We start from the raw sequence: 13,976 nt of genomic DNA, 5'->3' as shown, positions 1-13,976 counted from the left end.
CTCCGGCTATCACCAAATTTTCATGAATAAGGAGGACGAAGAGAAAACTAGTTTCACCACTCCCTTCGGGACATACTGTTACATCAGGATGCCAGAAGGCCTCCGCAACACAGGCTGTACATTTAATAGAATGATCAAGAAGGTCCTCGGGGACCAGCTAGATAGAAACATCTACGCATATGTGGATGACGTGGTCGTTCGGAGCAAGAAAAAAGAAGATCACATACAAGATCTTCGTGAAACATTTGCAAACCTTCGCCGACACGGGCTAAAGCTAAACCCTGAAAAATGTGTCTTCGGTGTTCGAAGAGGCAAGCTATTGGGTTGTATGATCACAGAAAGGGGTATAGAGGCGAACCCTGAGAAGATCGAGGCAATTAGGCGGATGAAGCCGCCAACCACAAAGAAAGGAGTTCAGAAATTGACAGGTCGATTGGCTTCACAGAACAGATTCATCTCCAGATCGGCAGAAAAGTCTCTGCCATTCTTCAAAGCACTGAAGGGAACTGGCAACATGCAATGGGGCGAAGAGCAAGCGAAGGCGTTTGAAGCCTTGAAAACATTTATAGAAAACCTGGCAGTCATGACCAGCCCTTCTGAGAAGGCAGAGCTCTTGCTATACATCGCCTCTTTGGGTGCCGCGGTCAGTGCAGCTCTCGTCGAAGAGAGATTAATCGAAGGCGAACTTAAGCAAGTCCCCATCTATTTCGTCTCCGAAGCCCTGAGTGGCTCGAAACTACTTTACTCTGAAATGGAAAAAATGGCTTACACAGTAGTCATGGCTTCACGAAAACTTCGGTACTACTTCCAGAGTCACCAGATAAAAGTTCCAACTTTGTTCCCTCTTCGCGATATGTTTGAAAACAAGGAGGCCTCCGGCAGAATATGCAAATGGGCTACAAAACTAGCAGAGCATACAATTGACTTTGTCCCCAGAACAGCAATCAAGTCACAGGTCTTGGCAGAGTTCATTGCAGACTGGACTCCAGCTTCGCCTTCGCAAGAGACGCCGAAGTTAGAATAAATATGGCAGCTTGAATGTGATGGGGCATACCAGAGAGATGGGGCAGGGGCTTCGGCAATCCTCACTGCCCCATCGGGCACACAATTGAAATATGCAGCGAGGCTAGACTTCAAAGGGTGCACAAACAATGTTGCAGAATACGAAGGCCTGCTCCTAGGTCTTCGCAAGGCAAGAGCACTGGGAGCGCGAAGGTTGTCTATCAGATCCGACTCGGAGCTAATCACCGGACACATCAATAAAACCAATAGAGCACTAAAGCCGGAGCTGTCAAAGTATCTGGCAGCCGTTCGAGGCATGGAGAAGTTTTTCCTCGGATTCAGCATACGGAGCTTCCCAAGATCGCAAAACAAGCAAGCCGATATACTGGCGAAGGCCGCAGCTCAACATAATCCTCTGCCACCAGATGTATTCTTTGAAACATTGAAGTAGAGCTCTGTCAACTGCGCCGAAGAGCCTGTAAAATTCATCAACGCCACAACCAGCGAAGACTGGAGGGCAACCATAATGGCCTATTTGCGAGGGCATTTCGTCCCTGAAGATGACAAGGAAGAAAAGAGAATGGCTCTTCATTCTCACAACTACAAAATCATCAACGGAAATCTATATCGAGGAGGTGTCTGCGCGCCCCTCTTGAAGTGCATCTCTTGTGAAGAAGGCCGACAGTTGCTCGAAGACATTCACGCAGGCATGTGCTCTTCGCACATTGCAACAAGGGCATTGGTAGGCAAAGCTTTTCGCGAAGGTTTCTATTGGCCTTCGGCGGTTGCAGACGCGCACGAAGTGGTCCGAAAATGCTCAAATTGCTAAAGACATGCACCGTACAGCAAATTTCCACCAGACGAAGTGCAGTTATTGCCTCCGGTGTGGCCCCTCGCTCGATGGGGCATTGACATAGTAGGGCCTTTGCCCACAGCGCCAGGAAACTACAAGTATGCTGCAGTCGCAGTAGAATATTTCTCGAAGTGGGTCAAAGCCAAGGCTCTCAGAGATATCACAGCCGGAGCCTTGCAGAAGTTCTTCTGGCAAAACATTGTGTGCCGCTTCGGCGTACCAAAAGAAGTCACCGTAGACAACAGCAAGCAATTTGATTGCACCACATTCAGAGACTTCACCACGCAGCTTGGGACGAAGCTATGTTTCGCTTCGGTCTATCACCCGCAATCGAACGGCGCGGTGGAAAGGGCCAACGACATTATCTTCGCAGGCTTAAAGAAGAATATCACCGAGTTGCCGAAGGATAAGTGGATAGATGAGTTAACAAGAGTAATTTGGTCACACAATACAACAGAGTCAAGGATAACGAAGTTTACTCCGTTCAAGCTCTTTTACGGCGAAGAAGCTGTCACGCCCGAAGAAATCAAGCTCAAATCTTGGAGGACGTCCGAAGGGACAAACAATATAGAGGAAGACATGAAGCCCTCAATCAACACAATCGAGGCAGCAAAGATACAAGCAGCAATCAACCTCGGCAAATACCAAGAAGAGACTCGAAGATGGAAGAACAAGAAGGTGAAGCCCAGGGAGATTCAAGAAGGGGATCTTGTACTTCGCAGAATCCCGAAGGCCAAACAGAAAGGAAAGATGCATAGCAAGTGGGATGGACCATTCATTGTCGCCTCCATGGTGAGACCAGAAGCCTACAGACTTCGCACAATGGAAGGTATCGAAGACCCATACTCATGGAACAAAGATATGCTGCAAAAGTACTATGTGTAGGAACAACGTAAGAGCCCACGGAGAAAATAACCGAAGGGGCTCAACAGTTTAGTATTTATTTCCACAATTTTTTATTTTTTGTTTGCGATAAATTCGCACAATGTATCGAAGGGACCGTACTCTTTTCCTCACGGGCGAAGCCTTCGCACGTTCACTCTGAACGTCGGAGGTGTGAGGTTTTTAACGAGGCAGAACCCTGTGTAACCCCTTGTGAAATATAAGCAAGGTCCCCGAAAAGAAAAACCTCGGGAACAGGAATATGGTGAAAGCACCGAAGTGTCTATCCCTCTTCGCCAAGCGAAGAGGGGAGTCATCGGTGCATAAAACAAGTGATGAAGCTTGAAAGAAGTAAGCACGAAACGCAATCCCAGATAGGGGCTTCGCACCCCTTAGCTTTACTTCCAACTAAATAGCAAAGTCCTTATGAGCAAAAAGCCTAAGGCAGAGAAGTCCTTGCGAGCGAAGAGCCCAAGGCAAAAATTCGAAGACATAAAAGTCTGAAAGGATCACCGGGGTGTCCGACCCTAGAGGGGGAGGGGGTGAATAGGGTCGCTAATCGCTCTTTAACCTAGGGCTCAATCTAATTGTATAAGATAAACCTAACACGTCCTACACATGCTAGTTATGACTAAGGTTTATCTATGCTACCCTCTACTTACCCCAAAAGACTTGCAACCTATAGTCAATCCTAATCAAACTAACTAGGAAAGTAAAGGTAAGCAAGAAAGAGTAAATGCGGAAATGTAATGCGGTAAGTAAAGCGGTAAGGGAGAGGATATGCAAACTCCCGTGAAGACACCAAGACACACGATTTAACGTGGTTCGGTTAGGACACCAAAATCCCTCCCTACGTCCACGGCCACTTGTCCAACACGAACAAGTATGATGCCGAGTCTCTTTGCTTGATCACCGTCTTGCCACGCCTCCAAGGCTCCCGACAAGCAAAGGCTAAGTGACGCCAAGTCACAAAGACGAGGTCACCGCCACCGTCTATCTCGAAGCGTCACCACGGCACCGTCTTCACTATCTTGGAGCTTTAACACCAAGTAGGGGCCTCCTTCCCCGCACAAAGTGTCGTTGCCACTCCACACCAAGTCGGAGGGTCACACGACGAGTACACAAGGTGCTTGCCGCAGCAAGGCTTTCTCTCAAGCTAGTTCTCTCAAGAACTAAGCCTAAACAAGCACTAAGCACTCTCACAAGTGTGCTTAAGCCTATATGATGTACAATGAAGCTCTATGGTGGTTGGAGATGATCTTTAGCTCTTGTATACTTCCTTGAACTTCAGCACCCCCAAATGACCCGGCCTTGGGGGTATATATAGGCAGCCCAAGCAAATATAGCCGTTGGAGAAAAGCTGCCAGAAAAACACTTAACGCCGGTTAATCCGACATACCTCCAAAAGCCATCATCGGTTCAACCGGTGTATGTAAACTGCTACTTGAAAAACTAGCCGTTATCAAATAACCGGTGTATCGCCGGTTTAACCGATGCAATCAACCGGTGTATGTAAAATTAGCATCGGTTTAACCGGTGATTGTAACTTCTTCACGTTCCTCCAAAAACCACCTCTCTGGACAACTGAACCGATGCAATTGACCGATGCATCGTCGGTTCAACCGGTGTATGTATTTTCATCGGTCTTCGTTTGGCAATGCACCGACGTATGCATTTTCTTCAACGTCGGTTAATCCGGTGAGTGTATCCCCGTAGGGGTGGCCCTTCGGGCCTAGCTACGCCTTTCTTCTCTTTGTCATCACTTGAACCTAAAAGCCTGAGAATAGTCATCTTAACAATTACATTAGTCCAAGTGTTGTGTGTGTCATCAATCGCCAAAACATTATATTGAAATATGACATGAGAAGCCATTTTCGCTACAAAGTCCTTATGAGCGAAAAGCCCAAGGCAGAGAAGTCCTTGCAAGCGAAGAGCCCAAGGCAAAAATTCAAGACATAAAAGTCCTTATGAGCGAAAAGCCTAAGGCAGAAAAGTCCTTGCGAGCGAAGAGCCCAAGGCAGAAAGTCGAAGACACAAAATCTTCATGAGCGAAGATCCCAGGGTAGGAAAGTCGATGAGCAAAGAACCAAAGTCGAAATCTCGCGTAAAAATTCATCTACCCCCGCAAGTCGAGCAAAGGGGGGTGGCGCTTCGCAAAACGTACACACGCTCGAATGCGGCGTCGATGCCTTTCATCCTCCCGCCCGTGCAAAAGGGGGGTGGCACTTCGCAAAATACAAGTTTGCACAGTCGAAGGATAAAACCTGGGAGTACAAATATACTCATTTGTGTATAAAAAAAAGAACAGTTCGTGTTACAGGAAAATTACACTTCGCAATAATAAGCGAAGAAAATGCACGTGTACACTTCGCACAAAAGCGAAGAAAGATACAAATTTCTTCCCTAAGCGCTAAGTCGAAGACTCCACGAAAACTAAATCATGAAGTTACATCTGAAATTTCTTCGTCGAAGATAAGGCGGTCCAAGTCAGATATGACTTCGCGGACCGCAACATCTATTATTTCTTCAACTGTCCGGCGAAGAAAGGCTTCGAATTCAACCCCTGCAAGCGAGGCCACCCCATCGTTAAGAAGAGCCTTCGTCAAAAATCCCTTGGCGACGATACATGAATTCATGCGGAGCAAACATGTCTTCGACAGGCTCCGGCTTCGGCTCTAGAAGGCCCATGGGCGCTTTATAAGGCCTATCAGTGTCCAAAAGACATTTTATTTCACGGCGAAGACGGCGCACAGACAGAACTTTTGCGTGTTCTTCGGAATTGCGCTGAATTTCCGCGAAGAAATGTTTTGTATCAGCGTTCCGATAGTCATATACGCGTTCTCGGTCAGACCAAAACTCATCAAATGAAAGCCAAGGGCGACGGGCACGGAACTTCTCCCAAGTTAAACCAGAAACATAAAAATTCCCGTGGTTCAAGCGCCAAGGAATTATACCTTCGATGATCCACGCAGGGGCCAACGCAGGGTCCTGCGCAGATATCGAAGGCGTTAGATACAGTGATATTTCTGTTTTCAATACTACACTACTACAAAAATCACTAGGCCTTTAGTCTTCACACCTCGCCAATCTTCGGCGCATCATCTGCTTGCCCCCCCCCCCCCCCGCCATCTTTGCCCTCGCCATGGCCAGGGGCTCCGTCTTCGCCGCCACCAGGAGCGCCGCGGCGCAAGTTGTCGGCTTCAACCTCGCCAAGGAACCCTCGGGCGAAGATTTCTACCTTCTCTTGAATCTAAGAGAAATCAAGCATGTTGATAAGAAAAGATGGTAACAAAAAGTGAACCTTTGAGAAACACGAAGTGGTACCTGATCTTTCATGCGCTCCAGCTCAACATCAACAAGTAGCCGCCCTTTTTCATGGAAGTACTTCGCGAAGTTTTTGGCAATATTCTTCGGCAGGGCAGGAAGGGCTTCGGGGCGCAAGGAGTCCAGTGAAGGCCATTCAAAATACGAGTCCCGAAGAAGTCGCAGCTGAGCCTTCACGATGCCCGTCGAAGAGGCACTGCTCTCCGCTGGAAGCAAACGGCAGACAGCAGCACTAAGAGTACGTGCCGCAACCATAGCGGACATCTCACATTTGAAGTCCGCGCCAGATCTGGCCATCACCAAGGAAGCACGGATCCAGCGGAAGAGCTCCGCCACTTCGACGTTCTCCTCTTGCGATATCTCCAGAGGGTCAATAGCGAACTTCGCAAGCAATCTGTGAATGTTAGTTTGCACCAAATCTGCGAAGGAGCTGATAGCGGTGCGCCATCGCTGAATAACATCTTTCCCACGGGCACGTTGAGCTTCGGCAACCCTCCGGGCCTCTTCGGCTTCAACTTTAGTTTTTTCAGCATTTTCCTTGGCCTTCTCCGCAGCAAGTGCGTCCTGACGAGCAGCTTCGGCTGCCTCGGCATGGTTCTTTGCCTCAGCACGTGCAGCAACAAGTGCCTCCTCGAGAGCAGTTTTTTCCTTTTCCAAGGCTATCACACGCTCCTCCATTCTCGCCAACTGCAAAGTTCGTTCATTTTCAACCCTGAGTTGACGGGAGGCGCAGCGCGAAGTGACGAAGGCTTTTAGGGACAGGTCTTCGACATCTTGAAGAATCTGGCTCACTTCGGTGGACATCAAGCGCTTCTCCATTAGGGGAAAGCCGAAGGAGGAGCCGGCTTCAGCGAGGAATCCCCTCTCCCGATCGCTGCTCGAAAACCGAAGACTGCCGATGATGTTGCTCCCGATCAGCTTCGCCTTCGGCATCCCTAGAGCGGTAGCCACCTCAACAGGGTCCGAGGTGGTTACGTGGTAGCCGCTGCTCTCTGTCAAGGTGGGCCTTCGGCTAGAAGACCCGGCGGCAGGAACCCGGCCGCCCTCGCCGACAGCGACGGTCGGGGCCGTCTCGGGGGCAGTGGCATGTCCCTGGGGACCAGGACCGGACCCCTCCACGTCCTCGCCGCTTGACAACGACGACGAATCAGAAGACGTCGATGATGAACTCGGAGACAAAGGGGCTGCGGTAGAGCTTTTAGCATGGAGCTCCGTGGCCTCCAGGACAGATTGGATCTCCTGGACGAGTTCGTCATCGCTGTCTGGCTCCATGGCACTGTACTCTAAAGCCAGTGAGGGCTTCGGTGGTGGAGCGACGGCCGCGATAGGACAAGCGGCAATGGGAGGCGAAGAAGCGGTGACGGGATTTCTGTCTCCCTCATTGTCTTCATACTCCCCAGCGCTGCGAAGGGGCGAGGAAGTCAGGAAATCTAGAAGCTTCGAGCGTTTCCCTCCGCCAGGGCCAGAGCCCCCCTTTTTCCGTTTTTTCTTCTCAAGCGTGGCAGTGACGCCACCGGTGCCTCCAGCTTTCCGAAGGAGCCCAGGAGGAAATGGTCCAGCCCTCTCTGAGGGGGAAGCACCCACATGCGACGAACTCTTCTATTTTGTCACGCATGCTGAGCACCTTCGACACCACACGAAGGACGGTCATGAAGGCTTCGTTCGAAGGGATGCGAGCCACATCAACCTTCGGGGTGTCGCCCAAATTCCCAGCTTCTGAACAACCAAAGGGTGGCGCTTCGTCTCCGAGGCGAGGGGCACCTTGTGGTAAAACCAGAACGAAGACCAGTCCCCCGGCCACTTATTCTTCGACGCCCCAACGGGGCTGGGAGCAGTATGTTAAAAGGCGAAGGTGTAGCACCCATACTGGGGCTCCATCTCCGATGAGACACCGTCAGAGCCACGAACGGAGATGCTCTTTGGCTGGTAGTGCACCCGCATCACCCGAGCGAAGTTCTCCGTGGTCGGGGCGAGGCGGCAGGTCTTCGACAACCACATGAAAAGGTTGACGCGGGCGAAAGAGTTCGGGGTCATGTGGTGTAGGAAGACGCCGTACCGGGCGAAGATGTCGACGACAGCGGGGTCGAGGGGGAAGCAAAGCCCAGCAGGAAAGAAGTCCTTGAAGACGACCACTTTGTCTTCTCTTGGCTTCGCATAGGTGTCCATCTCCGGGGGAACCCGTCCGAGGCCAGGGGTCAGTATCCCTTGGTTCTCCATTTCTCGCAGCATGGCCAGGGTCATCTTCGTCTGGCCGAAGAAGGTAGTAGGCGGGAATTTGCTCTTCTTCGGAGCAATTGCAGGATCAGGTGAATTCGCCGTTGCGCTAGCGAAACGAAATGAGCTAAAACAGTGCCAGTCGAAGACAAAGAGACTCAAAGGCTGGAGGAAGCGAGAGAGTTCGCGGCAGGGAGGCAATGGAAGCGTACCGCCCCCTGCCCGGGCAACCTCACTTATATAGGAGGGGGGACGTGAAGAGTCCGTTTTGCCCCTCTAGAGTTTTCGCGGAGTGAGCGCGCATGGAAGGGCAGCGACGAAATTTCGCACCGGACGCCTCGTTCGGCGTGTCGAACGAAAAAGTCAAATTTATTTCAAGTAATTCATCAATGCATTAATCAATACGCCTCGATGTCTGGTCTGTTGCTTAATAGGTAAATTGAGAAGACTCAGGCCTCGACGGACCGCGAAGTGATCGGTCGAAGCCCAAAGGGTGGCGCTTCGGGAGAAAAAGTCGAAGTCATCGCCCCTCCAAGGATGGGCAACGACTCCAAGGGGCTACTGTTGGGGTCGCCACCTTCGGCCATCGACCGAAGGCCCGCGCACAACTTGAATGCCACGACAAGGTCTTCTGCCGGCTCGGCAAGCCGAGCGAAGAGAGGCGAAGACCAAGGAGACAAAGGCGAAGACGAAGCCGGGCGAAGAGAGGCGAAGATAAAGCGCCAAAGGCGAAGACGAAGCCGAGCGAAGAGAGGCGAAGACCAAGGCGCCAAAGGCGAAGATGAAGGCAAGCGAAGCGAGGCGAAGGCCAATGCACCATTTGCAAAGTCGAAGACCAACAAAGGAAGGCGTAGGAGAACGAGCACTTCAGAAGCCGCGAAGGGATCATGTTCGCCGAACGATGATGTGCGAACTTGGGCCCGATGGGCTATAATGGGCCCAATGGGCAGAAAGGGGCCTGGATGTATCTACTAAGTGATATAAAAATACGGTTGTGCCCCGAGAATATACCGGGAATATAGTTGTTAGGGGGTATTATAGTGTAATAACGGAGGGTGATAGGTGAACCGTCACCTATAAATATCGGACCCTTGTACATTGATGGGACACATTGAATACAGAGAGAGAGTTGTGCTTAACTGTGCGAAGCCTTGTTTCTGTTTCGAAGTTGTTCTCTTCGATTGGTGCGCACTTTCCCTCACTGTTGTAGTGTTCGTCCATTCTGGAGGCACTCTCCACCAACAGCTGGCACTGTGCGGCCAGGATTTGCTACAGTAACCCCGGAATTGCTACAGTCCCGTGGTTTTGTTTTTTCCCTTTTCTAATTTATTTCAGCTGAATATTTGAATAATCATAACTCTTCGATACGACATCGTATAAAGATGATTTTTCTATGAAAATTGTAGCCCTCGACGAGATCTACAACTTTCTAGTTTTGAGTTTTTCCATTTGATGAAGTTAAGTTGCCCAAAAAAATTATACAAAAGTATAGTACCATAATAATCACGTACTTCTGCTTGTCGCACTAGAAAATTAATATATTTTACTGTTTGTTGTCAAATGAAGATACTTGTATACTAAAATTTTAGCACTCTAAAAGATCTAGATTCTTATAGTTTTAAGTTTTTATATTTGAAGCTGTTAAGATGTCGATAAAATAGTATAAAGCAGCATATTAAGTACGCGAAAGACGTTGAGGCTTTATACTATTTTATCAACATCTTAACAACTTTAAATGTAAAAACTCAAAACTATAAGAATCTAGATCGTTAAAAGTGTTAAAATTTTGGTATACAAAGTGTCTTCATTTGACAACAAACAAAAAATATATTAATTTTCTAATGCGACAAGCAAAAGTACACGATTATTATGGTGCTGTAATTTTATATAATTTTTTTGAGCACCTTAACATCGTCAAATGAAAAAATTCAAAACTAAAAAGTTGTAGATCTCGTCGAGGGCTACAATTTTTATATAAAAATCATCTTCATCCGATGTCGTATCGAAGAGTTATGATTTTTTAAAGATTCAGCCGAAATAAATTAGAAAAGGGAAAAAAACAAAACTGTGGTTACTGTAGCAAGTCACGGCCGCACAGTGCCATACAATCCATGCAAAACTAGACTGGACCTGGGGTGAACGGGTTTGCAAGTTCGAGGGGCTAGATGTCTAGTTTTTAAGTTCATGAACCTATTTGACACAGCGCTGCAAGTTCAGATGCTCACGGTACAATTTTTCTCTTTTTTTTTTCTTCGTGCGTCCTTTCACTTTCAACCTTGTCGACCAGCACACCCGGATTGTTACTAGGGGCACTGCTATCATAATCTGCATGCAAAACCAATTTTTTTCTTTTCATCATACTAGTATCAAGGGGCAGTACAGTATATCATACTAGTAACTAATAGAGGCCAGTGCTAACATTTTCTCTTACCAGTGGGAATAGGTGCCAAAACATCTGCATTTGCATGTACAACTGGAGCATGACAAGGCAGCACATTGTGTGCTATAAGTTCAGATACAATATGCGTGTCATCTGTAGTAACAATAGGCACATTATTATGTAACACCTCGCCCTTCAACACCACATAGCCCAGCCCTTCCGAGGGGCGAGCCCGCTTACACATAGCACCTCACTTATGCTTTTGTTCTCGCTTCGCGTAAAAGGGTCAACCCGAAGGTGCTATGGCTGGAGGACAAAGACTTATAAGTTGGCTCTACCTTTGCTTAACTAGCAATGTGGTACTAAACATGTGCACGCAGTATTCATGGGCCACAACTGGACCACATTCAAATTGGGCCGTATGTCACTCCACAATCAGAGGCAGATGTGGGATGCCTGCGCCCTTTTTGTGTGCTGTTTTTTCTTTTTTATTATTTCATCAATTACTGGGCGCATTATCCTATTGTTGAGTGCAATACGATGGATTCACATCATCATCTTGGAAATTATAAATTTATAATCAAATTTCGGAGAAAGCTCATTCAAATCCATAGTACCTGCACGCCATATTTTGTTTACCAGAATACTTTAGTTTTTTTGCATTTTCTAATTTGACTGGGCAATAATGTGTTTACAAAATGGCATAATAGAGCGCTTTGTCCAAGCAATTTAATACAGTTTACTGAAATGAAACTAACATGCTACTTTTTTCAAATTATGTTATGAAGCTTATACAGTAGAGGAGGGGGAAGCAACTACGAAGGAGTAGCAGATTAGCATCAAGCAGATTAGCTCATGGCCAATCAATTTTTTGCACATAGAGCAAAAGTGAGATGGTGGATGTGCTCCGAAACTTTGCTCAGATCTTTTCTTGCAGGAACCCTGGACCAAGACAATTGCTCCTAGAAAAGCATCTTTTTTTAGGGTAAACTGCGAGCTTTATTGATTAAGGGAACACAGTACAGTCAAGATCAACTTGTTTTGCAATACAACTAGGTACTTGCCTCAGCCACACAGCAGAATGCATATTCCTCCTAACTAGTTGTGCTAAAAGATGCACCGCACAATTCCACTCACGGTTTACCTAAACTATCTCCACCTCTTGCATAAGTTGCATCAGACCCTTTCCTTCTTTAACATGAAATGCGATCTCAGACCTGTCTTCCTTGGATGTATTGAAGACATGAACCACCCAAGAACAATCTGACTCTATAATTACAGGCATTTGTATCCATTGAGAAGCTAGACGTAAGCCCTCCACACAGGCATGAACTTCAGCTTCAACAGGGGAAGAGCAATGGAATAGGACGCGCCAAGCTGAGAAGCAAACACTCCCAGAGTGATCTTTAGCTAAAATGCCAATACCTGCCTCTCCAGTTTGTTCAACAAACGCACCGTCAACATTTATTTTTGCCCAGCCCATTCTTGGTGGTAGCCATGTATGCAACTTAGGCTTCCCCATAACATTGTTGCTTCGATGTAAATTATTCTCACTAGGCTCACATATTGGCCTTTTACCTTTTTATGTCCTGATCATTGTTTTGTTGGACTTCCAGCAGAGTTGCCTGATAACTCAAAAGGAAGTGCACAAAACTTTTTATGGATATTGGGCCCGAGTTATGAACAATATTATTACGAACTGACCAAGCTCTCCAGAACAGGAGTCTGACCAAATCATGTTGTTTAGATGACACATGTTGAAGAAGCAAAAGGAGCTAATCGCCTCCTGGATAAGTGAAAAACATCTCATCTGGTAAGGCCCAGTGCTCTCGCATTGCCTGCCTAAGAGCCCGGGCTCGAGGGCATAGAACTACTGCATGAAAACTATCCTCAAATCCATTACCACAAATATTGCATATGCTATCATCTTCCATCCTTCTTCTTGTTTTTCCTCGTAGGCAGAACATCATGAGATAGTTTCCAAGAGAAAATTTTAACTTTCGGTGGGATATGCCCACTCCACACATTTTGCCAAACCTTTCGTTCCCCTTCGTCAGATCTAGTAGAGGTACTGGCAATGGTGCCCACATGACACAGTTGCAGAGCCAAATTATAAGCACTACGAACTGAGAAAATTCCATTCTTTCCTTTGTGCCAAGCAATAAAATCATCACATCGTCTTGAAGGGAGCTTGATTCTTAAAATTGCCTCAACATCAGCAGGGTTGAAATAAGCAATTAGGCAGTCTCTATCCCAGCCGGTGCCATCAGAAACTAGCAGATCAGACACCCAATGCAACCTTCATCTTCCTCTTTCACCAGTCACCTTCTGTCAGTAGTTTATGGGGATCCATGGGTCACGCCAGATACGAACTTGAGATCCACAACCAATGCGCCAAATAACTCCTTTTTTAGCAGGTCCAATCCATGCAGAATGGCTTGCCGAGTCACCGAGGCATTTGACCAGAAAGTTGTATCAATCAAGGAGCCCCGAGGGTAATATTTTGCTTTTAGAAGTAGAGCACACAAGCTATGCGGGAACTGAATAAGTTGCCATGCTTGCCTTGCAAGTAGAGCTTGATTAAATAAGCTCATATCCTTAAAAACAAACCCCCCACAACATTTTTTCCGAATCATGTGCTTCCATGCTACCCATGCTACTTTCCTTCAGCCATTTTCTGATCATCACAAATACCTTCTAGGATGCGAAACACACTCATGATATAGGTAGGCAGAGCTTGCGCTACTGCTTTAATCAACAGTTCCTTAGCCCCACTTGACAGGCTCTTTTCAGAGTAGTCTGTAAGCCTTTTACCAAGTCGTTCCTTGAGAGATTGGAATCTTTCTTTTTTCATGTGACCAGAAACGGATGGGAAGTCCCAAATATTTAGTTTCAAAAGATGAGAGCTGTACTTCTAAGATATGCTTCACTTGATCTTGTTCCATTGTATCTCCGTGTTCATTAGACATGATAGAACATTTTGCCGGATTTATAAGTTGCCCGGTGCACTGAGCAAACAAATCCAATGCTTGCTTAGCCACATACGCTCGTTCCACATTAGCTTTGAAGAAGAGAAGAGTATCATCTGCAAATAACAAGTGAGAAATACCCAGAGCACCATGACAAACTTTGAGTTCTTGTAAAGATCTATCCTAGAAAAACATCTTGTAAATTCCTTTTTCTAAACTTTTTGCATACGTGTTGTTAGTTGTGTTGCCCCTATTCGCACAATATCTTTGTTCATCGCATCTGGGCGAGCATTCTTGCTTCTTGTTGTAGTCACCTTGTCAGGCGGCGATAGGGCTAGGGAATCCAGTAGTT

Source organism: Panicum virgatum, chromosome 8K (genome assembly GCF_016808335.1).
Source record: "Panicum virgatum strain AP13 chromosome 8K, P.virgatum_v5, whole genome shotgun sequence".
In the NCBI taxonomy this organism is placed as follows: Eukaryota; Viridiplantae; Streptophyta; class Magnoliopsida; order Poales; family Poaceae; genus Panicum; species Panicum virgatum.
This window is presented reverse-complemented; position numbering follows the sequence as displayed.